The 16,983-nt window shown below is 43.5% G+C and overlaps 2 protein-coding genes across 2 annotated transcripts in view; both read left to right on the top strand.

The window, feature by feature from the left end:
• Nucleotides 1–16,983, top strand: part of RPL14 (ribosomal protein L14) — a 264,687-nt gene that overhangs the window by 194,065 nt on the left and 53,639 nt on the right. The window lies entirely within an intron of this gene.
• The window catches only part of ENTPD3 (ectonucleoside triphosphate diphosphohydrolase 3), a 44,740-nt gene continuing 42,404 nt past the window's right edge, over nt 14,648–16,983 (top strand). The window contains exon 1 of the mRNA XM_069088614.1: nt 14,648–14,763. The gene's annotated coding sequence lies outside the window, so the exon portion shown is untranslated. The remainder of the gene's footprint in view (nt 14,764–16,983) is intronic.

The following is a 16,983-nucleotide window of genomic DNA, read 5'->3' as shown; positions in this document are numbered from 1 at the left end:
GAGAGAGAGAGAGAGAGAGAGAGAGAGAGAACACATTCTGGGTTAAGAAATCTATTTTGCAAAAGGATGCTAGTACATCTTCCATTGAATTCACCCCAAGGAGGATTGGACATTCTTAATCAGCACCCTCTAACCATTTCCTAATTGTTGTCCAAACACCCCCTAATTACTGCCTTGTGTTCCATTCCAATGAATCACTACTAAGAGGGACAAGCCTCCCCCTTTCCTGCTTTGCTCCTAAATGGGGTCAATAATAGGTATGGGAAATATCTCCCACGGCAGAGAATCATCACTATGAGAGACAACCCTCCCCCTCCCCTGCTCTGCTACTAAACGAGTCAGTAGTAGGGATGAGAAAGATCCCCTTCCTCTTTTCTCTCCCAGCTTTGAATTCAGGGCATACATAGTTGCTACAACTGGCCCCACATCCAGAAAATACCTTTCTTCCTTTGTGGTCCTTGACCACTAGGCGTTTCCGGTCAATGGTTAAACGTCCACTAGATGTCTACAATCTGGTGACCTTGGCCTCCTGGCTGTTTCTTGCTAGAGAAGAGAGACGGCTTCAATCTCTTGAGTTTTCTTTGAATCTTCTTTGAGCTCCAAGGTCCAAGTTACTGTGGACACTTGTGACTTCCAGCTTCTAGAGAAAAGATGGATGAGGACAACCCCACTTCAGGTTGCTGAAGGAAAAGACTCAGGGGAGACATGAAAGGAGCTGGAGGTCTTGAGACTGGGCTTACATAGGATTTATCGGGAAAGAGGCAAACCTGAAGAAGTAAGCTTGGGGTACCCTTTCTTTGAGGAATTGTGACCATGAATGTAGCTTGAGTCTAAAATAAATAATTCCCCCAGACCAGTAATATTTAGGGGGCCAGAGAGATATGATTCTAATCTAGTACTCTTCTGTCTCAGAGAATGACTCGACCAACATCAGAGTCCTTCAGGTTTGAGGAGAGGTTAAATGCTCTATAAGCATGGAGTGACGACAGTAGTTAAGCCAACAAACATTTATTAAGTGCCTACTATGGGCCAAATGCTGGGGATATAAAAAAATGAAGTAAAAACAATCCTTGCCCTCAAGGAGCTCACAATCTATTACAGGGGGACAGCATGCAAACCTGACTTAGAAAGTACTATAGGTTTTTCCTTTGAAAACAAAATAAAAAATACGTCTACAGCAATGAATGAATAGGGTGAAAAGGAGAAAAACTTCCTTTCCATCACTTAATACCTCTGATGTCTGACTACATATTACGTCTGTTATTGAAGCTGACATATGTGGTGACTAGTGTGCCAACATTGGACAGTAAATAATATATAGGGAGAGAGGGTACTGGGCTTGATCTAGGAAGATGGGACTCAAACGCCCTTCTTTCATTAGCTGACTATGGGGCCCTGGGTAAATCATGTAATCTCTAGGTGACCCAAGCGGTTGCCAAGGACTCGAGAGGAAGCTTGGCAGGAAGGTCAGGAAGAGCTGGTCTTGAATCACTTACCTTCTGTCAGCCTCAGTTTTTTCATCTGTAAAACGGGGATAATAACAGCACCAACCTCACAGAGTTGCTATGAGAATCCAATCAAATTAGATGATTCATGTCAAGTACTTTGCAAACCATAATGCACCAAATAACTATATAGATAATATGTGCTCAGTCGTGGGTGGGTTGCTATCTGCATTGATGGAGAGAAGTTCCCATGCTTATGAAGTCACATCCTCTGAGTATTTAAATCAGTAATCACCATCTTCCTCCTCCCCCTCTTCATTATTAAGAACATTCTTTATTATTTTCTGCACAAATAATAAATTATCTCAGTCACACTGCTCACCTATTCTTTCCTGTCTTTGCCCTGTCTGAGTCTGTCAGCACAATGAAATCGCAGGCAATGAACTGTGTGAGGCGGAGGGAGTCACCGTATCTGCCAAGAAAGCCGATCAGCTCTGCTTTTCTGAAACTGCAAAAGCTCTCTGGCAGGCTGGAAAAATTAGCTTTTAAATTAGCTTTTAAAAAAGCTTTTAATCATGTGTAACTGAATAAAATCAGAGATGAAAGCGCCCCACAGAATTGGCGAGTCAATGACAAAAAGATGATGAGCGAGGGCATGAGGATTAGGGCATGATGACAGGCTCTGTTGAGCCTTTTTTCTCTTTCATTTTCTTTCCTTCTATTTGAAGACTTTTGTTCATCATGAATGGCTTCTTCATCTGTCACAATCAACTGTAAGCTCATGAGGGGTGTGGAGAAACATCAGCTGTGCAGTCAGAAGGGAAAATGGCTCCTGGCTGTGGCTTCCAGGATGACAGGATTCGATTCCCTTGGCCTCTCTTATCCCCTCCCTTCCCTTCCTCCCGATCCTCTTCCTCCTCTTCCTCTCCCCCACCTGCAAACCACCCCTCCCCTTTGGGCTTGACATAGGAGAAAATGAGGCAAGGTTTTGGCTTGACAAGAGCGTTAATCAGGGTAACTGAGGGCAGGCATTGTGTCTTCATCTTTTTTGTACCCTTCTCCTCTCCCTGACGACCAACATATTTCCTTATACATGTCGTTGTTCAGTTAGTTCTGTCTGACTCTTCACGGCCCCATTTGGGGTTTTCTTGGCAAAGACACTGGAATGGTTGGCCATTTTCTTCTCCAGCTCATTTTACAGATGAGGAAACTGAGGCAAACAGGGTGAAGTGACTAGTCCAGGGTCACACAGCTAGTAAGTGTCTGAGACCAGATTTAAATTCAGGAAGATGAGTGCTTCTGATTCCAGGCCTGGAACTCTATCCACTGTACCACCAAGTTGTCCTTTCCTAACAGTGATGTACAGTAACTCTTTACTGGTTTGACCTACATCCTTCACACGTCTTCCTTCCCCTCTGCCTGTACTTTCCCCCCATCAACTTTTCTCCTTTAGTATTAGAGCAAGAATAGAGTTGGCAGCAGAAAGAAAATCTACTCCATTCCATCCCCCCTCCCCAATCAAAACTGGGTTCCTTCTTCTATCCCAATTCCCTTTTCTTTACTCCCTTGTTGTCATTGCTACTGAAAAGATTCTTATTCATGTGTGGGCTGGACCAGATGACTTCTAATGGCCCTTTAAAGCAAGGCTCTTTAACCTGGCGTCCACAATCCATTGCAAGATTTCAGACTACCCATGAACTTAGATGAGGAATAAATCACATCTTTATTGCACTATCCAACCCAGGCTTCAATCCTGGAGCATTTACATAAAAAGTTCTTCATTAGTGGAAACAATGATGATTTTACAAGGATTGGCTGCACGAGGGGTGGAGTTGGCCAGAGCACTTTGGAGAAGAGAGAAGTTCTCAATTGTTCCTCTTAGAGAAGTAATGCATGGTTTCAGGTTATCTTCAGGAAAAGACTGGTGGAGAAGTAGAACAGACTTGGAAAGGCAGATGCTTAGGGGGAAATTGGCTCGTCAACATATCCCTATATCTAGCTTACCTCCCTAGAGACTTCAGGCAGTTTTCCCAAGTCTCTGCTCCTGGTGGGATAACTCCTTCACTCTGTGTATGTTCTGGTATATTCTAATCGGTAGATATCTGATTTGTTAGCTATCTTCTTGGATAAATGAGTTTACTCTCAATTTGATGTTTATTATGGCCTTCTGTGTAATTAAGTGTAACCCCAATCCCACCCATTGGTACAGTCTCTTTTTATTAGTGGAGATCAAACACTGCCCACACCTGTGTGAGGGTGGGGGTGGAGTTGGTGAGAAGAGAGACGGCTTCAGTCTCTTGAGTTTTCTTTGAATCTTCTTTGAGCTCCAAGGTCCAAATTACTTTGGACACCTCTGACTTCCAGCTTCTAGAGAGAAGATGGACGAGGCCAACCCCACTTCGGGTTGCTGAAGGAAAAGACTCAGGGGAGACATAAAAGGAGCTGGAGGTCTTGAGACTGGGCTTACATAGCATTTATTGGGAAAGAGGCAAGCCTGAAGAAGTAAGCTTGGGGTACCCCTTCTTCTTTGAGAAATGGTGACCATGAATGCAGCTTAAGTGTAAAATACATAATTCCCCCAGACCAGTAATATTTAGGGGGCCAGAGAGATATGATTCTAATTTAGTACTCTTCTGTCTCAGAGAATGACTCGACCAACATCAAATTTCTTTCTCTTGCTCTGCCCCCCTCCCCCCCCCCAGTCAGGAATCAAAATCTCCCTTATAAATGGGTAGGCAAGTTCATGCTTCTTCATGAGTCACATTTAGAGAGTGTGTGAACATATCTATAACTTATATCAGTAACACACACCCTTTTCAAATATAATTGGTCTTCATAATCTTATGCATTTTATTTTATGCATTTAAGAACATTCTGAGAAAGGGATCATGGATTTCACCAAACTGTCTCAGTTATCCAAGTCACAGAAAAGGTGAAGAACTTCAGCTCTAACGTCTGAGATTGTAGACTTCTGAAGCCCTCTTTCTAGCCTCTTCCTCCTCCATCTCACTCTCTTCTAGCTATGTGTTCCTTCATTTCCCAACTCCTCCATCCTGTCCCATCCTTTCTTTTCCAAAAGTGGGTTCTGTTCCTAATGCATCTCAGTGTGCATGCCTCTGCCTTTTCCTTTGTCTCTGTCTCTATCTCCCTCGACAAGTGATCATCAGGTCACTCTGACTTAGAGACATCTAATGAGGACAATTCATGTCCTCTCTCCCAAGGTAGCCCATCCTATTTTTGGGCTGCTCCAGTCATTAGGGAGTTTGTCCTGACATCAGGGTTAAGTTTGTTTCTCTACTTGAGCTACCCACTGTTCCTGGTTCTCTACTCAAGAGACCCGGCCAAACAGTTAATCCCTTTTCCACATGGTGGTTCTTCAGATATGTGAGTGTAGTCAACTCATTTCTTCTCCAAGATAAACATCTCTAGTTACTTCACCTGATCCTTTGTTACTGGGATCTCAAAGCTTTCCTCATGGTGATCACCTGTTTCTGGACACTCCCCAACTTACCAATATCCTTTATGAAATGCGGTGCCCGAAGTGGACCCAATCCTGGCGATGGGGTCAGACCTTGGAAGAGGACAGTTCCCTTGCTTGGTACTAGATATTCTCTTCATGTGGTCCTAAAATTACTTGGGACAGCCATAATGAGACAAGTTGTAGGTCCAAATCCTGTGTTTAACACATACTATCTCTGTGCCTCATAGCAAATCACTTGATCTCTCAGTTTCCTAATCTGTAAAAAAAAGAGGGTTTATTATAATCCTACCTCATATGGTTATTGAGAAGGTCAGATGAAGATTATGTGTGACAAGGGATTTGGCAAACCTTAAAAGCATACAAGTGAGAGACCTGGAAAATTTCCAAGGGTAGAGGAAAAGGGGGTGGGGAAGAATGTCCATGGCATGTTATTACTGCTAAAAATTACTAAAGACACACGTTTTATTATATCGATTAAATAATATCTTGTATTCTCTATTCTTAATTTAAAAAGTGGGTGAGTGGAATGTTTTTCCACTCTCTTATAAAAACAAACACCTCTGGAAATCAACACACACACACACACCCTAGAGTCCAACTGTATTGTGTTTTAGTCATGTGGCCTTACAATGCTGGTTTTTGGTAGGTCTGTGACCCTCAATAGGAAAAAGAAAAAAGGTTTCTCCTCCTTGCATTTGAAGTGATTGAATTCTTCATTTCTCACTTGATGGGGAAATGGGCTTCTCGGAATAGATGTAGCTTGCTAAGCAAGTGGCTGCCATTCTGTCAGAACTCTGAGGTTACCATGGAAACACTGCCAGAAAGAGCCTGGCTGGCCTGATCTTGAGTGGCCTGAAGTGCATCCTAATCCACCAGCCCCATCTTCACCTGATTTTGTTTTCATCTGGTACCTGCCTTTCCTCCTACCCTCCCTCCCTCCCTTCCTTCATTCCTTCCTTTGTTCCTCTCTTTTCCCCTTCTTTCCTCCCTCTCTCCCTTCCTTCTTCCCTCCCTCCCTCCTTTCCTTCCTTTGTTCCTTTCTCCCTTTTCCCCTTCTTTCCTCCCTCTCTCCCTTCCTTCCTCCCTCCCTTCTTCCCTTCCTTCCTTCCTTCCTTCCTTCCTTCCTTCCTTCTTTCCTTCCTTCCTTCCTTCCTTCCTTCCTTCCTTCCTTCCTTCCTTCCTTCCTTCCTTCCTCCATTCCCCCAATAAGCATTTAGTAATCATCTATCAGGTACCAGGCCCTGTCCTTCTCTCTTCACGAGTCTTTCTAAACTACATAGAGCAAGGAAACCTCCCAGTCTCACAGCACCCAGAGTCTCCATCAGACCAGAAGAGCACTGGTCTGCCTGATCCTCCTTGGCCAAGTTTAAGCCTCAGTCTTTCCTCTCTTCATCACAGACTTGTGTCTATAGCCCTCTACCCTATCAATGCCAGAATCCCATCCTGCCATATGTGCCTAAGAGGAAATTCTAGATGCAGAGACGTGGACTATGGAGGTAGATCTCAGAAGCCATTGAGTCCAGCCCCCCATGCCTCCCCACCACTGCCCATTTTACAAGTGAGGACACCAGGCCCAGAGAGGTAGAAGTGTCTTGGCTGAGAGTTGCAGGTCCTGGATTAGAACCCAGATCTCTTGGTACTCTGGTGCTCTTTTCATAACTCTAGGTCTTTGTGAGAAGAGAAGTCACCTATTTACTTGAAAGTTAATAGGAAAGGAGCCCTTGTGCCTGGGGATTATATCCGACCTAGGAGAGAGTTCAGCTACAGAGCTGCTTTGACTGAAGTTACAGGACTGAGCCTTCCCCCTCTCCTCCAGAGAACCTGCCGCAGGGTTCCAGCACAGCTGTCATGCCTATGTGCTCAGCTTGAAAAGACCAAGGTCTCCCACTGCATCCTGGGCCATCTCCAGTCATCCTGATCTCTGTCTGGCCACTGGACCCAGATGGCTCTGGAGAAGAGAGTGAGGCCGGTGACTTTGCACAGCCCTGGCTCCCTTAAATGCAATTCATTTGCAGCTTCCTGATGTCACAGTCCTCTTCAAGAATGGACAAACCACACAACTGCCTATGTGATCATCCACATCCCCACAGGCCGCTCTATCAGGGGCTTCTCTGGGAAGAGTCAAGAGACCTGAATTCAAATCCTGCTTCCAATACTTGTTACTGGTAGCTATACAGCCATGTTTCCTTCTCTGAGCCTCAGTCCCATCACCTCTAAAATGGGGATAGTGATGCCTGTACCTTCTTCACTAGTTCTACAGGTTAAATTGGACAATGGATGAAGAGTGTTTGGCACATCTTAGCCACATAAACTACAGTTATCATTTGGCTTGGCCATAGACATAGACACGGACCCATTACTCCACTGGGAGTAATGGGTGGCAGTCCATAGAGAGAGATCCAGGCGTAATCTTTTAAGGGCCGCAAACTGCTTCACAATGATCTCACTTAATCGTCACAACAGCCCTGGGGGTGTGTGTTCTATTATTTCCATTTTACAGATGAGGACACTGAGGCTTAGAGAGGTAATTTGCCCATAATCACACAGCTAGCAAATGTGGGAGGCAGGATGTGAACTCAGATCTTCCTGTTCCCTAGCAAAAGTCTATCTACCATGTACTTGGATTTAGACCTGAGGGAAAACTTCCTGATAATTAGAGCTATTCAGACATGGAATGGGTTACCTCTGGAGATTAATGGGCTGGTCACTTCCCTCCTCACTTCCCTCCTCTTCAATTTCTCCTTTCTAGATCTTGATTGTACATAGTTGTTTTCATTACCCCCGTTAGACTGTAAGCTCCTTGAGGGCAGGGGCTGGTTTTGCCTTCTCAGCACATGGTAGGTGTTTAATAAATGCTTGTTGACTCAAGCTGACTCCATTGAACACGCTGCAGAAAAAGAAGTTCAACCTTGGCTTCTAGATTCCCTTCCAATTCTGGGCTTCTGTAAATCCATAATTCTGAGATTCCGGGAACTCAATGAAAGTGCTTGGAGAACCATCACTGAAAGGTTCTGCCTCATCTCTAAGTGCTATAATTAATATTCTGCTTCAGCTGCCAAATGCAAATCCTTTCCTGTTTCTTTTGCAAATTGGTATTTGAAATTCAACTTTAATGATGCAGTGGCCACACTGACCATTAGCTGTAGCTCAGTGGTGTGAAGATTGAAAGGTCACAGGAATAGAGGAAAATGAACTAGAATAGAAGGTCTGAAGGCCTGGGTTCGAGTCTTGGTTTTTCTGTCTGACAGTGACAAGTTATAGGACATTGAGCAAACCATTCAGTTTCTTGGGGCCTCAGTCTCCTCACTGGTTAAGTAGGAATCATAGTATAAGTAATCTCCACGAAACTGGGCTGTTGTGAGAATCCAAGGAGATAATGTCTATTAGATGACCCAGGGTCCCAAGGTCACCCTGCCCTGCTTTATGCACAAGAAGCTGGAAGCAAATCTCACAGGCAGAGTTCAAAGAAGCAAGGCTGGGCTGAGTGTGACTAATTATCCTGACTCGATTCCTCAATCTTATGCACGAGGTACATGTGAGTACTGCAGGCCCAGAAGTCGGGAATAGATTTAACCCTTTGTGAATACCTCCTCCCCACATTCGAATGACAAAGGGAAAATACCCAAGACCAAATATCATTGGCACAGGCTCATTAAATGCTCTAAAAGTATTTGACTGTCTCATTACCAAGGCTGGTCTCCATCTATCAACCATAATACAATTTCCTGGCATCTTTCCTATGATATGGCAATCCCTAAATACTCAGGGAAAATCAGTTGCAGGGGGAATGATGGAAGGAACTCTCCCGTGTTCTGCCATTACCAGTATGGTATCCAGGGTCTCCTCACATCTGGATTCACAGAAAGCTCCCCGAGGTCTGAAGGATATTTTGGATTTTTGTTCAGTTGTTTCGGTCATGTCGGACTCTTTATGACCCTATTTGAGGTTTTCTTGGCAAAGACACTGGAATAGTTTAACATTTCCTTCCCCAGTTCATTTTACAGATGAGGAAACTGAGGCAAACAGGGTGAAGTGACTTGCCCAAGGTCACAAAGCTAGTAAGTGTCTGAGGCTGGATTTTGAACTCAGGAAGATAGATTTTCCAGGCCTGGCACTCTATCTACTCTGCCACCTAGCTACACCCAGCTACTTTATGTTAATAACCACTCAAAACCACAGCCCATGAACTCCCCACCAATGCATTTCTTTTACTAGACCAACTGGAAGACATATAATTTTAATTTAGTTCATGTATGCTTAATTGTTAAATAACATGTTGCCCTGGCCCCACTGTCTCAAAACCAGGCCTGTCATATTTCACCTCTCCATGTTTTTCCAGTACTCTAGGAGGGTTGGGAATCTTTTCTTGGCTGTTGGCTTGAGCCACCATCAGTAACATTTCCTCCATTTTTAGGGGCCACCATTTTCATTTAGCTACTTTAGATCAGGCAGCTAGGGCAGTCAGGTGGCACCACAGTGCACAGTGCCAAGCCTAGAGACAAGAAGAATCATCTTCCTGAGTTCAAAACCTGGCCTCAGACACTTGGTAGCCATGTGACCCTGGGCAAGTCATTTTACTCTGCTTGCCTCAGTTTCCTCATATTTAAAATTAGCTGGAGAAAGAAATGACAAATCACTCTAGTATCTTTGCCAAGAAAACTTCCAGTGGGGTCGCCCAGAGTTGAGCACAATTGAACAATGACATTTAAGACCAGATTAACTTTTACAAAGAGATATTTAATTTAAAGATATAGCAAGAGTAAACATATACACTTTTCCCTAAACCCTGTGGACATAATCCTCTCTATACCACCTTAGTCTCTAGGAATGGGGCCATGATTATTAGGTTCACAGTTTGACTCCGTTCCTACATAACATTAGTTCCACACAGTTCAAGTCTAGTGCTCTACCGGTCTGGTCTCAGGCCTTTCCTGCTGGTGTGGCTATGACCCTTGTCTGGATTCTTGGACTCCTGTCTCCCTATGGCCAGAGCTCCCAGGTTGAATACTCTATTCATTGAACCTAGAATTGAAAAAGACAAACAAAAAGAGGTCAAACCCTCAGGCCATTTTCTCAAGGCCATCTCTTAGGGCAAGATGGGAGGTTACCTTCAACCTTAGTCCCCTTTACCGTATAGTGTCACCTGTTGTGAGCAAAAGAGTCCTTCATCTTTGGGCTGGAAGCCTGGAAAAAGCCCTATGTTTGGTCAGGCAACTTTGAAGACAAAGGCAGTTCCTACTCTGCAGCCAGTGAAAAGGCTGCTGCCAGCCAAGTGGTAGATGGACAGAAGAATGGCCACACACTCTGGGAGACACTTCTACTATATCTGGTCCCCCCAGTGTCTTCCTTGTGGGTGACACAATGTGAGGTAGTCTATGGATGCGCCTGCCTCCTTTCACATTATTTTGCTTCATTGTCTATGGTTCCTTTAGGGATAATTTAATTTCCTTGCTTTTCTTAATTGGCGTCATGAACATTTCTTTTTGCTTTGTTTGTCGGCACAATGGCAGGTCTTTTGGATTCACCTGATGTACTGTCCATTCTGTCCTAACTTCATGTTTTGATTCAGCGTGTGTTTTAGCTTTCTAGATGTGTTTCTGATACACAACAGATTGTGTGTGGGGGGTACTTTATTATCGATGCCACCCCTCTCTTTGGTTTTATTAGGTTGTTGAGGCTTTGCAGCAGGAGGGGATCCCAGTGTGGGCCCCGCACAAGCCTGTGTAGCAGCCTGTATAGTTCACGATGGGGAGAGTGAAGGGTGATGAGGGGGGAGCGTTGAGTGAACGGTTCAGGTAGGAATCCATAAGGATTTCACCTCTTTTATTGCGCTGTGGGCTTAGCTGTAACTGTACCATAACTGCATCCTAATTCTTCTTTGGGGAAACTTTGAGAGTTAATGTGACCCAGAGAAAGTGTCTAGTCCACCACTTGCTGATCCCATCAATTAAATTGCACTGGAAGTAGGTACCAGACACCATGCAAAGTACTCAGGGTGCTTTGTTCCTGTTCTCAAGGAACTTATCTTTGAGTTAAAAGTAATTTGAAACATTTAAAACAAGATAGCAAATAAGTAACCTCCCCCCAAATAAACCAATAAAGATTTTATTGTTGTTGGGTTGTTTCAGCCATGTTCAACCTTTCTTGACCCCATGTGGGCTTTTCTTGGCAAAGATACTGGAGTGGTTTGCCATTTTTAGTTTATTTTTACAAATGAGGAAACTGATTCAAACAGGGTAAAGTGACTTGCCCAGAGTCACTCAGCTGAGATTGGCTTTAAACTCAGATATTCCTGACTTCAGGGTTGCCGTGCTACCTGTAGGGGGCATATGCACAAAGCACGCATGATTGGGCATGTGCATGGGGAACATGTTCAGGTTACAGACGTGCCTGGGACAGCAGGCAGCCCTCCTGCCCTCTGGTGATGGGAATCTGGCAGCTGTGTCCTGCACCGCCCTCTCCAATGGGCTCTGCTGCCCCCTGCTGGATCTCAAGGGCCATGGAACTGCTCCCCTTCAGGGAGAGGGTCAGCCCTTGTCCATCCTTTCACATCCTTTTCTCTGCTGCTGCTCAGGATCTCAGTCCAGATTCATCTGAATTATGGTCTGAAATTCCTCTGAACTCCGATCATATCATTGGGTCACTAACCACTCAGTTACCAAAAAAATTGAAAAAGACGTGTGTGTGTGTGTGTGTGTGTGTGTGTGTGTGTGTGTGTGTGATTTTAACTCCCATAATGCCCCCTGGTTGATATGAAAATCAATGTGGGAGCAAGACTGAAAGGGTTCAGGTGGGGCTAGGGAACACTGCAAAGCTGGTGACCCTTGCCCTGCTTCCTATCAGCAAACAGAATCATTGCAGCCTTCACACATGCAAAGTGTTCTATAACATTAAAGTGTCACATACATGTGATTCACTTTTAAAGTTAAAATCTCTGGAGCTAAGACAACATCTCCCTTCTCTGGAAACATCAGTGAATATTTTTTTTAAACCCCACAATAGGTAGACAAACAGAGCTCCTTCTGATATGAGAGGCGGCATGATAAAGTGTACTTATTTTTAAGTTTTATTTTTTTTTCAGTGAACAGAAATCCATTTTCTGTCCAATCTATTTTCCCCTCCCTTTAAAAAGAAAACCAAAACCCTTGTAACCAACATATATAATTAAGTAAAACAAATTCTCCCATTGCCCCCCCCCCAAAAGTCTCAACTTGTCACCTGAGTCCATCCCCTTCTTGTAAGGAGGTGGATGGGTAGCGGCTTCATCATCAGTCCCCTGGAATTGTGGTGGGTCCTTGCACTGGTCAGCATTCTTCAGCCTTTCAAAATTATTTTCCTTTACAATGTTAATGCTGTTGTATAAACCATTCTCCTGGTTCTGCTTACTTTAGTCTGCATCCGTTCGTGTGAGTCTCTCCAGGCTTCTCTGAAACTGTCGCCATCACTGTAGCAGCACAATTGTACTCCCTTACATTCCTCTGCCACAGTCTGTTCAGCTGTTTGTCAAGCCAGGTGGCAGGCACCTCACTGGTTTCCAATGCTTTGCCACCACAAAAAGAGCTGATATATATGTATGTATGTATGTGTGTATGTATTAGTATGTACGCATGCACACACTCACAGGCATATACGTGTCATGTATCTATTTATATATTGCATGTATACATACACACAATGTATACATACACATACATACATATAGATATAAATTTGTACATATTGGACCTTTTCCTCTTTAATCACTTTGGGGCATGGGTTTAGTAATGATATTGCTGGGCCAAAGGGTATGCACAGTTCAGAGGGATTTGGGGCGGCATTCCAAATTGCTTTCCAGAATGGCTGTACCAATTCACAACTCTACCAACAGTCCCATTAAGGTGCCTATTTCCCCACAGCCCCACCAAAACTTGTCATTTTTCTTTTTGGTCATTTTCCCCCATATTGTTGGATGTGAGATGGAACTTCAGCGTTATTTTAATTAGCATTTTTCTGATTAGTAGTGATTGAGAGTAGCTTTTCATATGCCTGTAGATAACTTGAATTTTTTCCTTAGAAAACTGCCTGTTCTTATCCTTTGACTATTTGCCAATTGGGTAATGGAAGAACACTGAATTTAGAATCAGAGGACTTGAGTTCAAATTCTCCCTCTGCTACTTATTTTCCATGCACCTGTGGGCAAATTCCATCACCTTTCTGGGCCTCAGTTATCCCATCTGTAAAATGGGAAGGGGAGGGGATCAGATAAGCTCCTGCAAATTCTAAATCGCTAAGACTATGACTCTGGGAGTTTACCTTTGCAGACTGTCCTATCTCCCATCTCTGAGCTTTTGCCCAAGCTGCCTAGAATGTTCTCATTTACTTCTGAATCTTAAAATCCTTCCCTTCTTTCAAGGCTTAGATGCCTCCTCTTACAGGAAGCTTTTCCTGATTCCCCATGTGATAATGTGCCTCACTCCTATGTTATCATACATGTACATACTTGTGTCCATGCCTCTCCCCCACCCCCTACCAGTAAAGTGTAAACTCTTTGGGGGCAGGGATTATTTCCTTTCCTTCTTTGTATCCCTAGTGCACAGCAGGTGCTTAATAAATGCCTTGCTGAAGGAATGAACACCCTGAGAAAACAGATGATATATAAGAAAACAAACCCCTCTAAGGCTCTATGGGTGACAGTTTCCTAAGGAAGGAGCCACAAAGCATTAAAACAATAGTAGGTGAATTTTAAGACTCAGAAATCCAACCCCCGGTTTAGACAGCTTGGAAGGCTCGGAAGAGGTGATATCCTATAGCTGAAGGCGGAATTTTTCCAGAAGGAAAGTCCTTAAAGATTTCAGCTGTGACCCAGAACCAACTAGGGGCAAGTCTCCAGATCACGGAATCATAGAATTCCAAATTCAGAAGGGCCCTCAGCAGCCATCTGGTCCAACCGCATCTGGAAAAGAGATCCCCTTCACATTATTTCTGTTGGATGGTCATCTAGCCCTTGTATGGAGACCCCGAAAGGAGGACCACTCACTGCCTCCTGCAGAAGCCCCAAACAGTTGTGATCATTAACATGTGCCTCCTGACCGAGCCTAAGCCCATCTTTTCCCAACTGCCCCCCATTGTTCTGTCCTCTGTGGTTCGATAGAACAAGTCTCATCTTTCTTTCCCATGATGGCCCTTCACATACTGGAAGACCAACCGTTATCGTGCCTGCTCTGAATGTCTTCTTCCCAAGTCTCCTCATCTCCATTGCTTCGAGTTATCTTCATGTGGCAAAACTCTAGGCCTTCCACCATCTTGCTCCCCCTCTCCATCTTATTAATTTCCTTCCTAAAATGTTGTGCCCAGAAAACATAAGGGTCTACAATAAGCAAACCTGTCAAGCAGGACAATTATCCTTAAATTTCTTAGTACACCCAACAGGTTTTTCTACAAATACCACATTTGCTCATTTTGGCTTTTTCTGCCTAGAGGTATGTGAAATGTATCCCCTGTTCTCAAGAGAAAGGAATTATGCATGAACCACAGCCTAATAAGAAAACTTGTTCAGGCTTGCCACTAACAAAGAAGAAGGAGTGTAAGGCGTGGGGCAAGTACAAGGAAAGATTGGGGTGAGTAGAAGGCAAAGAAGTAGAGAGATAAGCCTCCAAACGATTGAGCCACATGTAACCGGATACTTGGGCAAGCTCAGACTAATTTCCCAACGAGTGGAGGAAATAGTTTAGAACACTTGTTAGGGAAATGATGAGAGGTTCAGAGGGGGAAAGAACACAGTATTCTTCCCCTGCTCTTTGAGAGACTAGGGAGCTATTGCAGATTTAGAAGACAGTATCTTGGTTTACTGCTCTGCAGGTGAGTGATTGATGCACACAGGTAGGAACATGACTGAAGAGGAAGGATGGAGGTGATGGTGTTAAGTGACCCCAAGTTCCACTGGGACAGCAGACCAAATTTTGTTCATCGGGGCAGACAGGGCACCTGGGACCAGAGCGTGGGCGTGGGATGTGCCTGTTTTTTGGCGAACTTTTCTCTTGGCCAAGAATTCAGGCATCTGGTAAAGTGTCCCCCCAGGGCAAAACTCCATTTGTACCTCCCTCCTTACAATTTTGTTCTCAGAACCTGAATTTTTAATGTTTTTTTTACAGGAGAAGTGAGGGGAGCTAGAGGAGAATCTTGCAGTGTAGTAATGTTCCACATTTCTAAAATGGGATAATAATATTTGCATGGCTTTTCTGGGAAGCTGCCTCATAAGCTTTACCATACTTTAAAGTTTATGGGTTGTGGTAGGCGAGGCAAGAAGAGAAAGCAATATTCATTTGTACTTGCAATGCCAGTTCTTGCAGAATTTGGAAGGTTTACAGGAAGTTTAATTAGCAATATCCCAATTTTATCAGCTGCAAATTCAATATATTGTCTGATAATAAACACTGTGTCAGAGCTGTTATATTACCTCCATGTTATGGGCTTATTTATTATGTTGTTTTCCAGGCAGGTGAAACATTTGGTAAACAATGTTTTTAGCCTCTGTATTTTTACCAATGCCTTCTCTCTTAGCCTTATTTCACTCACTCACTCATTCATTCATTCATTCATCCATTCATTAATTTAATAAACATTAACTATGTGCCAGACACTATTCAAGGCACCGGAAATACAGACCAAAATGAACCAATCCCTGCTCTCAAGGAGCTTACCACATTGGGGGTGAGGGGTGCACCACATGGGTGGAATATCAAATGCAAAATAATTTCTGGATCATTTTTGATTATGATAATTGAGAATCTCAAGTGTAATGACCCTAGAGGCCCATATAAATGCTAGTTATTACTAACCTGTCATTTCCAGTGAGTTTTTGTTTTTGTAACCCCAGTCCTTGAAACACAGTAGATATTTAACAAATGCTTGCTGAATTCAACTGAATTCAAGAATCTCTTCAAGATCTAGGTTCCAAGATTTTAGCTAAAGCCTCCTGGGACTCATTTACTTTTAGCATACACAAACTGAGGGGTATCAAGAAAGGAAAGATGGGAAAGAGAGTTCCCAGTCCTACCAAGATGAGGACTCAGGTGCTGGGTCATCTTAAACCCAGCTAAATGGATGGGGGAGGAGACACAAAAGCTGTAGAAGGCCCAGTCTGTGCAAGGCTTGGACAAGAACTACTCCTTCCTGTCTTCTTTGGGTCAAAGATAAGTCTAAGGCTCATATTTTAAAAGTGCTCAATAAATACTTGTTGATGATTTCAGTGATCCCTTAGGCTGCCATCTTCCTACCAAACCAAGAAAATCTGAACAAATAAAAACATTCTCAAGGGAATATTTTCCATGACTAAAGAACCCAACTTATTGTGGGATCTGGAAATGTTCACCTCGGCTATTATTGATTACTTGGTTCTGCCAGAGACCAGTGGAAAAGCAGACAGACTATGAAGCATTCTTCAGATCCCAGACACTGGAACATTGGAGATGCTTAAGTAGGAAAAGAGTTGGGGTGCCACAAAAATACAGATAATTGTTGATTTCCTCTGTATTTTTTGTATTGTTTTTGTTTGTTTTTTTTTATTGTTTTTAAATGCATGAAATAAAATTTTATTTCATGCATTTAAAAACAATATTCTGAGATGTGGTTCATGGGATTTACCAGATGTACCAAGGGATCCAGGACTGGAAAAAAAGGTGGAGAATCCTTGAAATAGAGTGATTTGCCACAAGTAATAGGTATTGGAGTGAGCACTGACTATTATCACAGAAAAGGAACAAATCCAAAGCACATGATGAGTGAAGACTTGTTACAGGCCCACTGGATAGAAGGATGACAAAGACACTACTGCTGCATGAAGGCTTGCCACTGATGGTAGGAAAAAGTGAACTCTCCCTTTGGAGGGAAGCTTAAAGCATAGAGTGTTGCCATTATGGGAGAGATCAGTCACATGTTGTATGAGATGGTCTCCCAGGGTCTAGTTATAAAGAAAACCTCTGGCTGTCCATTCATCTGGACTCTCATATGTTTGACACTAAATGATATTATAGAGATGCCCACAAAGGGGAATGGGAAACAAGTTAGAATACTGACTCT

Source organism: Petaurus breviceps, unplaced genomic scaffold, assembly GCF_028583685.1.
Source record: "Petaurus breviceps papuanus isolate PSGF00001 unplaced genomic scaffold, PetGlider_PUasm1.0 185, whole genome shotgun sequence".
NCBI lineage: Eukaryota > Metazoa > Chordata > Mammalia > Diprotodontia > Petauridae > Petaurus > Petaurus breviceps.
Note: the sequence above shows the minus strand (reverse complement) of the source record. Positions and strands in the feature narration are given on the sequence as shown.